Source organism: Crocuta crocuta, unplaced genomic scaffold, assembly GCF_008692635.1.
Source record: "Crocuta crocuta isolate KB4526 unplaced genomic scaffold, BGI_CrCroc_1.0 scaffold3, whole genome shotgun sequence".
NCBI lineage: Eukaryota > Metazoa > Chordata > Mammalia > Carnivora > Hyaenidae > Crocuta > Crocuta crocuta.
The window spans coordinates 17,339,779-17,353,601 of NW_027529934.1; the positions used below are offsets into that span (position 1 = coordinate 17,339,779).

General features: G+C 38.2%; 1 pseudogene; it reads left to right on the forward strand.

Annotated features, from left to right (window-relative positions):
• The first annotated feature begins 622 nt into the window (after nucleotides 1–622).
• Nucleotides 623–8,812, forward strand: LOC144230768 (claudin-6-like; annotated as a pseudogene).
• The last annotated feature ends 5,011 nt before the right edge of the window (nucleotides 8,813–13,823 follow it).

Consider the following 13,823-nt stretch of genomic DNA (forward strand, 5'->3'; position numbering starts at 1 on the left):
TTCCTACAGGGAAGAGAAAGACTAGAGATTTGATCCCTACAAGATTAGCAGTGAAGGACACCTCAGTCATTGCACCAACACAACTAAAGAAAAGAAGTCAAATGATATTTTTTAATTGTTTTTCTTTTCCTATTAAGTCTACAAAGATCTGTCTCTGAAGCACAGAGCCCTCTGGGTTAAGTCTACAAAGATCTGTCTCTGAAGCACAGAGCCCTCTGGGTTTAGTGTAACACTGAATGTTTCACCTTTGAACCCATCAGAAGAAATTTAAATACATAAAACCCAAATGCTTCTTGGCATACAGTGTTAATGTTTGAATGTGTTATGCATTTATCTATGTCTGGTACTGCAAGAATTAGTGAGCCACATAAAAGAATTAGAGTTCTTAAAAATCCCTCAAATTAACTAGGTTTCAAGAAAAGGCATTTGGTAGATTTTATAACGAAGAAGAGGTACTATACTTCAGACTACTTTCTAATCTTTTCAGTAAAACTATTCAACAGGATGCTTATGAGGAAAGTTAAGTTATATGAAAAAAAGTTTTGAAATCCTAAGAAAAGGACTTCCAAATTGTGTTGTACAGAATAAGCTGAATAAGTTAGTATTTAGGAAATATTACGACATGTACCTAAAATTCTGTAAGAGTTTCTATTACAGAATGTCATGTGTCTACAAAAGCACAGGGGAAGAGGGTCTTGCTAAATAAACTATAAACTGAGTCCCTGTTCACTGGGAAAATAACTCAAAGTAAAAACTGTTCTAGCACTAGGTTTTCCTACTTTACAAATTTTCATTCTCACAAGGCAAACAAACCCAAAGATACTTTATATAATTAGAAGAACAAATTACTCAATGACCCCATAACCATTTCTATTGACTATCCCACCTGCCAGCAGATGTTTTTAAGTGCTTTCTGATGTTTTAAATAGGAAAAGTGTGATAAAAAATAAGCTGTCAGAAATCCAATATTTGACAGTTTCTCATGTTGCTGAGTGTGCATGTTGATGTCCATCTTGGTACTTGTCATGTCTTTGAATCCTGGATGACAAGCCACAGTAGACTTGCTGCACACCGAGGGCAGAGATAGGAACATCGGAGCCGCAGGTTCTAATGCCGCTCCATTAACTCGATTCTTTCCATTAATTTTTTAACAAGCATTCACTGTTGTTGCTGATGTTCAACACTTATTATCTGTCAAGCGTATAGAGTAATCTTCTCCAAATGCATATCTAAGAGACATTTCAAACTCAACATACTCAAAAATCACACTTCCAACCTTTCCCCTAACCCACGTACCCTCACTCCACACCACCCTCCTGCAGATTTTCTCATCTCAGTAGATGGCCATTCCATCCTTCTGGTTACTCTGGCCAAAATTATCAGTCATGCTACTCCTCTTGTTCTCTTTATCTCCTTCCTCAAATGAACTCTCTCTCTCCACTCCCACTACCCTCTCACCTTACAGCTACAACATCAGCAAATTACTTTGGTTCTACCTTCAAACTACATTCAGAAATCATCCATTTCTTACCACTACCACTGCCACTACCAAGCCCCAGCCCCACCTACTATTATCTCTTACCTATATTATCCTAAAAGTCTTCAAAACTACTCTCTGTGCTTCTTTACTTGCTCCCCTATGGTCTATTTTCAAAACCAACCAGAATGATTCTTTTAATTTAGTCCTTGCCAGTCCCCTGATCAAAACTCTCCAATGGCTCCCCCAACTTACTCATAGTAAAAGTGACTGCACTATAAACCCATCCCTCCTCACCACTTCCCCCAACCCCATCTTACCTTACCTTTGTGATTTATCTCCTACAATTCTCTCCCTTGTAGACTTAATCCCATCTAAAACAATCTTCTTCCTTTCTCTAAACAACCTGGCACACTTGTTCTGGCTGTTGCAAAACAGAACACTCTTCAACCAGGTGTGTGCTAACATGTTTACTTCCCTGTTCACATCTTTGCTCAAATTTCATCTTCTTGAAAGGCCTGCCCTGATTGCATTATCTCATACTGCTTCCCCACCACCAATTTCCAATCCCCTTTATACTGGTCTACTTACTCTTTCTTTCCCAGAACACTTATTTTCTAACATGCAATCTGATTTACTTTTGTATTATATTTACTGTTCACTGTCTGCTTCTCCCACTAGAATGTAGCATCTCCAAAGCCAAGGATATTGTTTTGTTCATCTAGAATATCTGGCATATAACAAATATTTGCTGAATAAATGAATTAATGATTATCAAAGGTGAGTAAATTCAAAGTTCTTAAAACCCAAGGAGCCATCTAATAACCCAGAGCCTGATCAGAACTTTACCTATAAAGGATGATAATAGCATTGACAGTTTCTTTCACTGGGTAAATAACCAGCATACACTTGTCATTATATAGAATTTCCACAGGCTTAGGATATAATGAGGTAATTTTAAGTTTATTTATTTTGGGGCTCATGGATGGCTTGGTTGGTTGGGCATCCGACTCTAGCCCACGTCTCACAGTTTGTGAGTTCTAGCCCCACATCGGGCTCACTGCTGTCATCATGGAGCCCATTTTATTCTCTTCTGTCCCTCCCCTGCTCACCATCTCTCTCTCAAAAATAAACCTTTAAAACAAAAAGATTTTTTTTTAATTTTTTTTTAAATATTTTTTATTTACTTCTAGGAGAGAGAGAGAGAGATAGTGTGAGCAGGGGAGGGTCAGAGAGAGAGGGAGTCACAGACTGAAATTGGCTCCAGGCTCTGAGCTGGCAGTCAGCAAAGAGCCCGACGTAGGGCTCGAACCCACGAACCGCGAGATCATGACCTAAGCAAAAGTCGGACGCTTAAACGACTAAGCCACCCAGGTGCCCCAAAAAGATTTTTTTTTAAAAAGATTATTTATTTTGAAAGAAAGAGCACACGCAAGCACACATGAATTGGGGAAGGGCAGAGAGAGAAAATTCCAAGCAGGCTCTACAATGTCAGCGCAGAACCTAATGTGGGGCTCTTTCTCACCAACCAAGAGAGCTTGACCTGAACTGAAATCAAGGCAGATGCTTAACCAACTGAGCCACCCAAGTGCCCCTAAGGTAACTTTTAAAAGAAGTAGGGGCACCTGCATGGCTCAGTCAGTTAGGCGTTGGACTTCAATTAGGCCTCTGACTTCACCTCAGGTCATGATCTCACAGTCCCTGAGTTCAAGCTCCAGGATGGGCTCTATGCTGACAGCTCAGAGTCTGAAGCCTGCTTCAGATTCTGTGTCTTCCTCTCTCTCTGCTCCTCTCTTGCTCATGATCATTCTCTCTCTCTGTCTCTCTCCCCCCCTCTCAAAAATAAACATTAAAAATATATATTTAAAAAATAAAAATTAATAAAAGACAGTAAACTAAAATGTTAGAGACCTCCTCACCAATTTCCCATTTATGCAAGGAAAATGAAAACAGTGACAAACCAATGATATTAAGAAATTATTGTTGATATTTCTGAGAGTGTGAAAATGGTGGTATTGTTATGAGAGAGTCCTTGTCTTTTGGCAACACATAGTGAATATATACAAATTAAATAACATGATGTCTGAGATTTGCTTCAAAAAATCTGGGTGGGCACAGAGGAAACTAGATTGGTCATCATTTGATAACTGCTAAAGTTGGTAAAAGGTCACAGGATTATATCATTCACCCTGATTTTGTATGCTTGTAATTTGTATTTTATAATGCTTAAAATTTGCCAAAATAGAAGAAAAAAAATAAAGTAATAATAGTATGGAAAGTAAGTTTTTAAGAAAACCACAGAAACAAAGCCTATACTTCCTTTAGCATCTAGCATGTGACACCCAAATAAATGATGAAAAAATAAAGTACATGTCAAAATTAAAGAACAGTTCCTAGAAACTTCCATAATGCAAGAGCAAATTAAAACAAAAGAAAACAACCAAAGTCAGGCTCTCCTTCATTGTCAAGGAAAAACAGCATGCAAAGTGAGAGCTACAGTGATCTCAGATTTGAATGACTGAAACAAAAGAGGACAACCTCAAAAGACTTTTCATCTCTTTACAAGAAAAGGCCCCACACTTTATTCTATAAATGTTATTCATAAAAATACAAAATATAATCAAAAGGAACAAAAAAATGTGGCTGAAACTTTATGTACCTAATAACACTGCAACATCATTAGAAGGAACAGCAATAGAAATATTAAGACTCAATTTGATTAGAAAACAAATACAGCAGGAAACAAACACTATCTCAGTCCCAGAAAAGGTCAATTGAACAAAAAATTGTAAAGGCATAGAAAACTCAAATCTTAGAAAGGCTAAGGTAGTATAACTACATACAAAATTTGAATCCTTCAAAACATAATTTCTATCTCTACTAGAAGCAGCGTCAACAATCTCGACCCAGCTAATTAAATCTGCTCTAGTCCAGTGATATTAGCCTATGGGGTTATACGGTCAAAAACAATTTTGTGAGAGCTGCCCATCTAGCCTGTGTACAAAGAAATGTTTGGGTTTCTTTAAATTGACATTCAAGTAACTAGAGAGAAAAATCTAATGGACTAAGTATAAAAAGGCATAAAATTTTCCCAGCAGGAAAAGAAACTGTTATTTATGCCAGTTTATCCTGCTAATGTGCCAAAGAGTAAGATGTGAAATATGTGTTTCACATTCTAGGAATACCAGATTTTTAGCTACCACCTACATAGGAGCTTATATAAAAACATCTCAAGTACCCATTTTAGTTTGATTTTTCTCTTGCCTCTACTCTTACTTGACACAAAATCTCAAATTCTTAATAAAAACAAACTGAAATAGGTACCGGAGATGATTTTATGCCACTAATTCCCATTACAGTATAATACACCTTGCTGCTAATCAAAATAATCTCATTTGCTTTTTGATTACTAATTTTCATTTTATAAAGATCTGTTTTCATGTAACCTAAACAATCGTCTTAATAAACCAAAATACCACATTTCAAAGAGTTAAAAATTCACCTACTTTAAATTTGCTCTCATTAAGATAAGCCCTTCAATCTAAGGATTATTTATTTTATGTTTCTCCTACTCTAAAAGACAAAAGTAATATCACAGTCTGCAGTCATTGTAAGACTGATTTAATACAGTCAACAACTCCATAATGAACTAGGCAATAATGTGTTTATTACTTCATGAAACCCTTAAAAGGTCTTATAAACAAAGGTATTATAAACAAGATCTAAGCCATATATAAATTTTAATCATTACAGCACAAAAACATCTGAATATCAAAAAGAAAAAGCAGCAATTATTTATCATGAACTACTAAGGGGCGCCTGGATGGCTCAGTTGGTTAAGCGTCTGACTCTTGATTTCAGCTCAGATCATGTTCATGAGTTCGACCCCCGTGTCAGGCTCCAGGCTGTATCAGCACAGATCCTGCCTGGAATTCTCTCTCCTTCTCTCTCTGCCCCTACCCCACTCATGTTCTCTCTCTGTCTCAAAATAAATAAACTTTAAAAAAAGAAGAATGAAAGAACTATCCAAATGTAACACCTGAGTGGCTCAGTCAGTTAACCACCCGACTCTCGATGTCAGCTCAGGTCTGATATCAGAATCGTGAGTTCAAACCCTACATTGGGCTCCACGCTGGGCATGGTGCCTACTTTAAAAAAAACTATTCAATCATTTTATAGTCTCCAAATGTACTCAATGCCTTAGAACCATTCTTTTGCCTGAATCCCTAATATCATGGATATTATACATTATGCCCAGTCATAATAATAAGAATCTGCATTGTGAAGCAGTGCCTGGGTGGCTCAGTCAGTTAAGTATCCGATTCTAGATTTCAGCTCAGGTCATGATCTCACAGATCATGAGTTTGAGCTCCACATTGGGCTCTGTGCTGGCAGGGTGGAGCCTGCTTGGGATTCTCTCTCTCTCTCTTTCTCTCTCTCTCTGTCTCTGTCTCTCCTTCTCTCTCTCTGCCCCTCCCGCGCTTGTTCTCTCTCAAAGTAAATAAACAAACTTAAAAAAAAAAAAATCTGTACTGTGAAAGTAAGTCCCTAGCTGATTGTGATATGCATATTCAACCACTTGAAATATGCTCATCCTGAAGGATGTACACTATGGAATCTCCTTATTTAATTCAATTTATACAATATTCATTCAACTAACAACTATTAGGTGACAGGGAATATGGCAAATAATGAAAATGCACTCATACAGGGGCACCTGGGTGGCTCAGTCAGTTAAGCATCCAACTTCGGCTCAGGTCATGATCTCACAGTTTGTGGGTTGGATCCCCGCATCAGGCTCTGTGCTGACAGCCTGCTTCGGATTGTGTGTCTCAATTCCTCTCCCTCCCCCACTCATGCCGTGTCTCTCAAAAATTAAATTAATAAAAACATTTTTTAAAAATTTTTAATAAAATACATTCATATAAAATGGGGTTCTCTGCTCTCCAGGAAAAGGTGCCAACCACATGCCCAGAACATCAAGAATATCTATGTAGACCACAACAGATTTTTTAAAAGCAAGACATCAGCAGTACTGTGTTCTGCTTAAGAAACAAGCAATAAAGTAGTACAGCAATGAGAAAGGTTACCTGTGTGAATTAGAGGGGTTATTTATGAATAACCCAAATTAAGAAGTGAACAAATTCCATGGTTGTTCAAAGTATATTAAGTGGAGCACTGAGGAAGTCTTTCACCAAGAGGGATCTAAACACAGCTCCCACTATCCACCATTAGTGCAATGGGGCAGTGTCTGAGTTTGGGACTAAATCTACTTACAAGAGTTCAAGCTCTAATAAATATTGACAATGAAGGCCATTAAAGCCTGTTAAGCCCTCAACTAATAGAGTCAGGCATACACACAACTAGATTTAATTCTGCCTCCACTATTTACAAACTGTATGACCTTAGGTGAATCTCTCTAACCTTCAACAAAAAAGGGGACACCTGGGTGATTTAGTCAGTTAAGCGTCTGACTTCAGCTCAGGTCATGATCTCACAGTTCATGGGTTCACGTCCTGAATCAGAGCCTGGAACCTACTTCAGATTCTGTGTCTCCCTCTCTCTCTGCCCCTTCCCAGCTCACACTCTGTCTCTCTCTCTCAAAAATGAACATTAAAAAAAGACACACTCTGTCTCTCTCAAAAATGAACTTAAAAAAAGATTTAAGAAAATAAAACAGCAAAAACAGTAATCTACCTAAGAATTGTTAAATGATATTATGCATGTAAAAACACTGAGCATACTGCCTAGCACTTTGAAATAAAGTTGAATACATATTAGTGATTATCATTTATTTTTCTTTTCTATGATACTATGAGCCCTGGCTCAGTTATTACAGGGGCTTTAGCAGTACCACCTACCTTCAACTTATTAAAGATTTAGTTTAATCCACAGCCATCTCTTATAATACATCTCAGATTCTATCTTATGCTACGACCCATACTGGGCTAACAGAGGCTTTCCACTATAAAAATGAAGAAGAAAAAAACTTCACATCCAAAAAGATGCTACAATTCAAATTATGGACACTTGACTAAACAAACCAAATTTCTTCTGAAATTGATTTACTATAAGATACAGAACACCTGTTTATAAAATTTCTAATTGATGTTCAAGACAGAATTATATACATGAAACTAGAGCAGGAAGTTATGAAGAAGGAAGATCAGGAGGAACTGCACAGAGACAAGATAAAATGATTACTAAGGGCAAAAGCACAGCAGGTCTGGATTAGATATTCCAGCAGAACAAACCAGTAAAGAAACAAGACAAAACTCATTTATCCTAGACTGGATAAAAGAATTAAGAAATACAAATGCTGAGATAAGAGAAATATGGAGACCAGATCCCAAAGAAGCAATCTAAATTTTAAAAAAATAATAATTCCAAAGGGGGAGGGGAAGCTGAAGAGAGAATAGTAATAAAGCTTATAATAAAAATAATAATTCCTAACTATACCAGTGACTATTTTTAGCACTTTACATAAACTCTTTTAATTCTACCTTCAAGTAAGTCTATTATTATCTCCATTTTAAAGATGTTTAAACTAGGGCACAATGTTAAGAACCTTGCTCAAAGACCCTAATATCATGGCAGAAATTGGAAACCATGCAATCTGGCTCCTCAGTTTGTAGTCTTAACTATACAGTGTCTCTCAAAAATATGTAATATTGGCGGTTCCCACAAAATCCCTGTGGGCTCCTTTGCAGCTCCTCTCAACTTCAAGCTTGTCCTGGCTTCTAGTGGTCTGCAAATCCTGGGGGTCATCCTAATGCTGCTTGGTTGGGTGACTGCTCTGGCATTCTGTGCTGTCCCTGTGGAAGATGATCTGCATCATCATGGTGGCCGAGGTGGCACAGGAGGGGCTGTGGATGTCTTGCATGGTGCAAAGCACAGGTCAGATGTAGTACAAAGTGTATAACTCACTTCTAATGCTGCCCCAGGACCTGCACACTGCCTTCGCCTTTTGCATCATCACCCTCCTGTTGGCCCTCCTTGGTCTGCTGGTCTACCTCACTAGAGCCAAGTGTACCAGCTGCACAGAAGACAAGGAATCCAAGGCCCATCTGATGTTTTTCTCTGGGATCATCTTTGTCATCTCAAGGGTCCTGGCCCTGATCCCTATCTGCTGGACAGCCCACACCATCATCCAGGACTTTTACAACCTGTGGGTGCTCAAGACCCAAAAGCCAGTGCTGGGGACCTCCTCCTTTGGCCTCTTGTTGCCATGCCTGCCCCTCTAGGGCTCAAACCATTACATGGCCCGATACTTGGTATCTGCCACACATCATTTCTCGAGGTCCCTCCAAATACCCCATTAAGAATTATGTCTAGAGGCGCCTGGGTGGCTCAGTCGGTTAAGCATCCGACTTTGGCTCAGGTCATGATGTCGCGTTCGTGGTTCTGAGTCCCATGTCAGGCTCTGTGCTGACAGCTAGCTCAAAGCCTGGAGCCTGACTTCGGATTCTGTGTCTCCCTCTCTCTGACCCTCCCTTGCTCACGCTGTCTCTCTCTGACTCCCAAAAATAAAAAAAATTTTAAAAAAGAATTATGTCTAATTCTAATAGGGTAGTGGGGAATCCTTTGACAGTAGAGCCTAATCTCCTGAGCTGGAGCCATCAAGATAGTGATCCAGAGAGCCTGGGGGTTGTTTTTATCTGAGTGTGTGTGTGTGTGTGTGTGTGCGCGCGCGCGCGCACGCGCGCGTGCTCGCACACACACATACACTTTTGGGGGGAGGAAGTCTATTTGTAATTCATTTGATAACCTAACCAAGAAATTCAGACTCTCTCTTGGGCTCTGCTGCTGGTACTTCTCACCTTTAAATGATGGAGCCAAGGAAGCAGTGCTTCAGTTTCTGGATCTTTCTCCACCCTGGACATTCCCATCTTGGAGGCCAACCTGGGGCTGTGGGCTAGTGTGAAAGCTGCCTGTTGTTCAGTCTGTCCCTAAGAGTCTCTTCTTATCAGGCCTCTAGAAATCCTGGGTGCTCCTGAGCCTCATGTACCCTTTAGAAGACCACGTAATAAGTTACCAGAGAATGCCCAACTCCAAGTCTTCTGACCTTTAACTCCTCTATCCTGAGTCACATCTCAGCCGTGCTATACACCCTGACCCTCTCACACCTCAGCCCCTGCACACTACTGCCATCCCTTCCCACATATACATTCACCAGTTTTTGCTAAATAAAGCATGCTCTGTTTCATTAATATATATTTTTTAGAAGGAAATGTTTCTAACTGAAGGAAAACCTGAAATGGGACATCTAAAGATTTTGAGTACACAAGAAAAATTAATTAAAACATGCTAATACTTCGATACAGCCTAGTAAAAATGTTTTTTAGAAACACTACAGAAAAACAAGGGGCAAAAAAGAATTATCTACAAAAAGGAAAAGAGGGGAGGAGAATGAGGAGAACCAGGGAGAACAGAGTTAATCTCAGACTTAACCCTTTCCTCTATAAAACTAAAACACAAATTATAATGAAGTAATCGTTAAACTTTCACAGTGTGAAACAGAAAGATCAAAACCCATGAACCCCATACCTATACACATACAAGATGAAGTCCTCAACTGGACAAAAATTCAGAATAGAGAACACTCATGTGATATAATCTTCATGAAAATAATTACCCAACTATGTAGTTTAGGTTAACAAGAATCAAAGTTTAAAAACAAAGACATGGAAGCTAGTCTACAAAGAACCAAGTCTACAAAGAACCAAGGTGAACAATAAAATCAATTACACAGTTTTAAGTCTAAATAACTACTGCTGATGAGTCCTAAAACATCAAGTAAATGTAAACACTTCCTAAAAAACCTGATTGTAGACACTGAAAAATAACAACTTGGGTCAAAATAATAGAGTATCAACAAAAACCCTAATAAGAAAGATAAAAATAGATACACATTTACATAAGCAAAATTTTTTCCCTTCAAAGTTAACAGATAGGGTTGATCCTTACTATTCACAGATTTTGTATTTGTAAATTCACTCACTCACTAAAACCTATTTGTAATTCCCAAAATCAATCAATACTTACAGCATTTTAGAATCATTTGCAGACATCCACAACGTGGCAAAAACTTTTCAGTCACCTAATATACATGTTCCCAGCTGAAGGTGAACAGGGCAGTGCTCTCATACTCCAACCACTGTCCTTTTCACGGTCTATTTATTGTCATGTTTTTACATTTTACTATTTCACATGTCTCCAACTATAGTGAAGTACTGTCTGATGTCCCTAAGCACAAGAACACTGTGATGTACCATATATAAAAACTCCAATAGACAAGCTTCCTTCAGCCATGTGTTAAATCTATATATTAAACATATACTAAACAAGATTTCTTTAAACAGAAGTATATATACATCCCCAAAAGCAAGGGAATGAAGAGCAAAAATAAACTATTGGGANGGGGCATTTGTGGGGATGAGCACTGGGTGTTATATGGGAAAAAAAAACAGAAGTATATATAAAACGAGGTAACGTGTTCAGCGGCTGATAAAAATGTTGTAACTAGAAGCTCACAGGAACCTAGTTGTACATGTCGCCTAAGAGCCACACTTTAGTATTTGCTAGTTCAGTGTGAAGAACATAACTACCACAAATGAGAATCAACTATATCCTGAATCTCCATATTGAGAACTAAAGAAAAAGTCTGTTGCAAATATGTTTTCACAGAGCAGGTATGGAACCAGTAGTAGAATAAAAAGAAACTGTGTATCATTTTCTTTATCACTTGGATAAAGAATTAAGAACTATAATCTACTGACACAACAAGAGACCAGAGAAATAAGGCAACAGCAAAAAAAAGCATAAAATGTTGAGAACATAAAGCCAGATGGATGATGAAAGGGAAACCAAAAACTTGTCACATGAAAGTGAAAGGATTCCGCACTATACTAATTATGATCCAAAGAAATGAACATAGGCAAAAAAACACAAATCTCTTTAAATGTAAGAACACAAAAATAACGCTGAACTTCTGGTTTCCAGTTCCACAGATTAAGATGCTTAGAAATCACTCCTCTCTGTTGAAGTTCTTACTGTGTTCATCCATTCTTCTTCCAAGTTCAGTAGCATCTTTATGATCATTACTTTGAACTCTTTATCAGTAAATTATTTATCTCCATTTTATTAAGCCTTTTTTCCTGAGGTTTAATCTTGTTCATCTGGAACATACTCTTCTTTTTCCTCATTTGTTTGACTTTCTACGTTTATTCCTGTTTTAGATAAAACTGCCACCTCTTCCACTGTTAAAAGAGTGGTCTCATGTAGGAGATGAACCTTATCATTCAATCATACTGTTTGTCTCTTGAACCTCTGTGATTGTCCAAGCAGCCTGTTGGTTTTTTTTTTTTTAGTTTGTTTGTTTGTATGTTTTTAGGGCAATGAAAACACTCTGTATGATTCTAAAATGGTTGATATATGTCATTGTATATTTGTCCAAACTCACAGGATATATAACACCAAAAGTGAACACTAATGTAAACTATGAACTTTGAGTGATAACAGTGCAGATTATTCCATTTTAACAAATGTACCACCCAAGAGGAATATTGATAATGGAGGCTATGCATGTGTGAAGGCAGAGGGTATACACCAAAATCTGTGCCTTCTACTCAATTTTGCTATGAGGCTAAAACTGCTCTAAAAACATAAAGCATACTTTTAAAGATAAAGTAGTAAGTCAGATGCATCCTCCCCATCAGAGGGGCAAGGTCTCCTGGCCTTCAATCCCCACCCAAAATGCTGCAGCATTTGCCAAAAAGCTCACATTGCCCTTTTCTTTTTCTTCTTTTTAAAAACAATTCAGTGAGGGACGCCTGGGTGGCTCAGTCAGTTAAGTATCGGACTTTGGCTTAGGTCATGATTCCATGATTCTGGAGTTTGAACCCCACAGCTCACTGCTGTCAGCACAGAGCCTGCTTTGGATCTTCTGTTCCCCTCTCTCTGCCCCTCCCCCACTTGTGTGCATGTACGTGCAGGCACTCTCTTTCAAAAATAAACTTTAAAAAAATTTTTAATTAAAAAAATTGAGAGGGTTTTAGTATATTCACAAGGTTATACAACTATCACCACAGTCCAATTTCAAAACATTTTTATCAGGGGCGCCTGGGTGGCTCAGTTGGTTGAGCATCTGACTTCAGCTCAGGTCATGATCTCACAGTTGGTGAGTTCAAGCCCCACGTCAGGCTCTGTGCTGACAGCTCAGAGCCTGGAGCCTGCTTCCAATTCTGTGACTCCCTCTCTCTCTGTCCCTCCCCTGCTCGCATGTTCTCTCTCTCTCTCAAAAATAAACATAAAAAAAATTTTTTTAACATTTTATCACCCCAAAAAGAAATTCTGTTCCCACTTGCACTCCCTCCCCATTCCTCCTTATGCCCAGCAACCTCTAATCTGCTATCTGTCTCTTCACATTGCTTTTTTTTTTATATATATAACTTTCTAGCCTTTCCTGACTATTCAAAAGACTGTCTAGTGCATGCCTCCCTCTAGCTGCTAAGTAAGTGATAACAATCTCAGCACTTTTCCTGGGGAACAGTGCAGAACAAACAGCTCAATTTCCTAGAATCAGTCCCTGAGGTATATAATCCTACTGAAAGAACCAGGCTTTATAATTACCTGAAGTCTGTTCGTGCAGACTTATTCATCACCATCACCATCCACCTGGGAGAACAAAATGGTTACTACCAACTGAATACTTGTTTACAGTTCAGCTTAATAGGTGCCAAAGCCAAGCTGGTCACCATTGACACCAAGCTTGGCGCTGAGAATAACTGGTTTTGAATCATAACTTCTACGCTGACCAGTTTTATGACTTTGGGCAAATTAATCTCCCCAGTCTTAATTTTTAAGATATAAAATAGGGAGGATAATGTAACCCCCCCTCACAAAACTGTTGTAAATATAAAACGAGTTAGCATAAGTAATGTACTTAGAACAGTACATTTAAGAACTTAATGTTACTTATTATTGGTATCTATATTATCTACCTATTAAAAGATTCTTGAGAGGTGCCTGGGTGGCTCAGTCGGTTAAGTGTCCAACTTCTCATTCTCTCTCTCTCCCTCTGCCCCTCTCCCCTGCTTGCACTCTCTCACTCTAAAATATAAATTCTTTTTTTAAAAAAAGATTCTTACGTGGGGTCAAAATACAATGACTACTAAAAAAAAAAACTGGTGACTAACCATGGTTGGGTCAAACGAAATCACTAATACATGACTTTTTTTGACCTATAGAAATGCTAATTTCATGTGGTTCGACCTAATATATACTTCTTTTTTTTAACTTTATTTTTTTTTAATAGTTTATTGTCAAATTAGTTTCCACATAACAC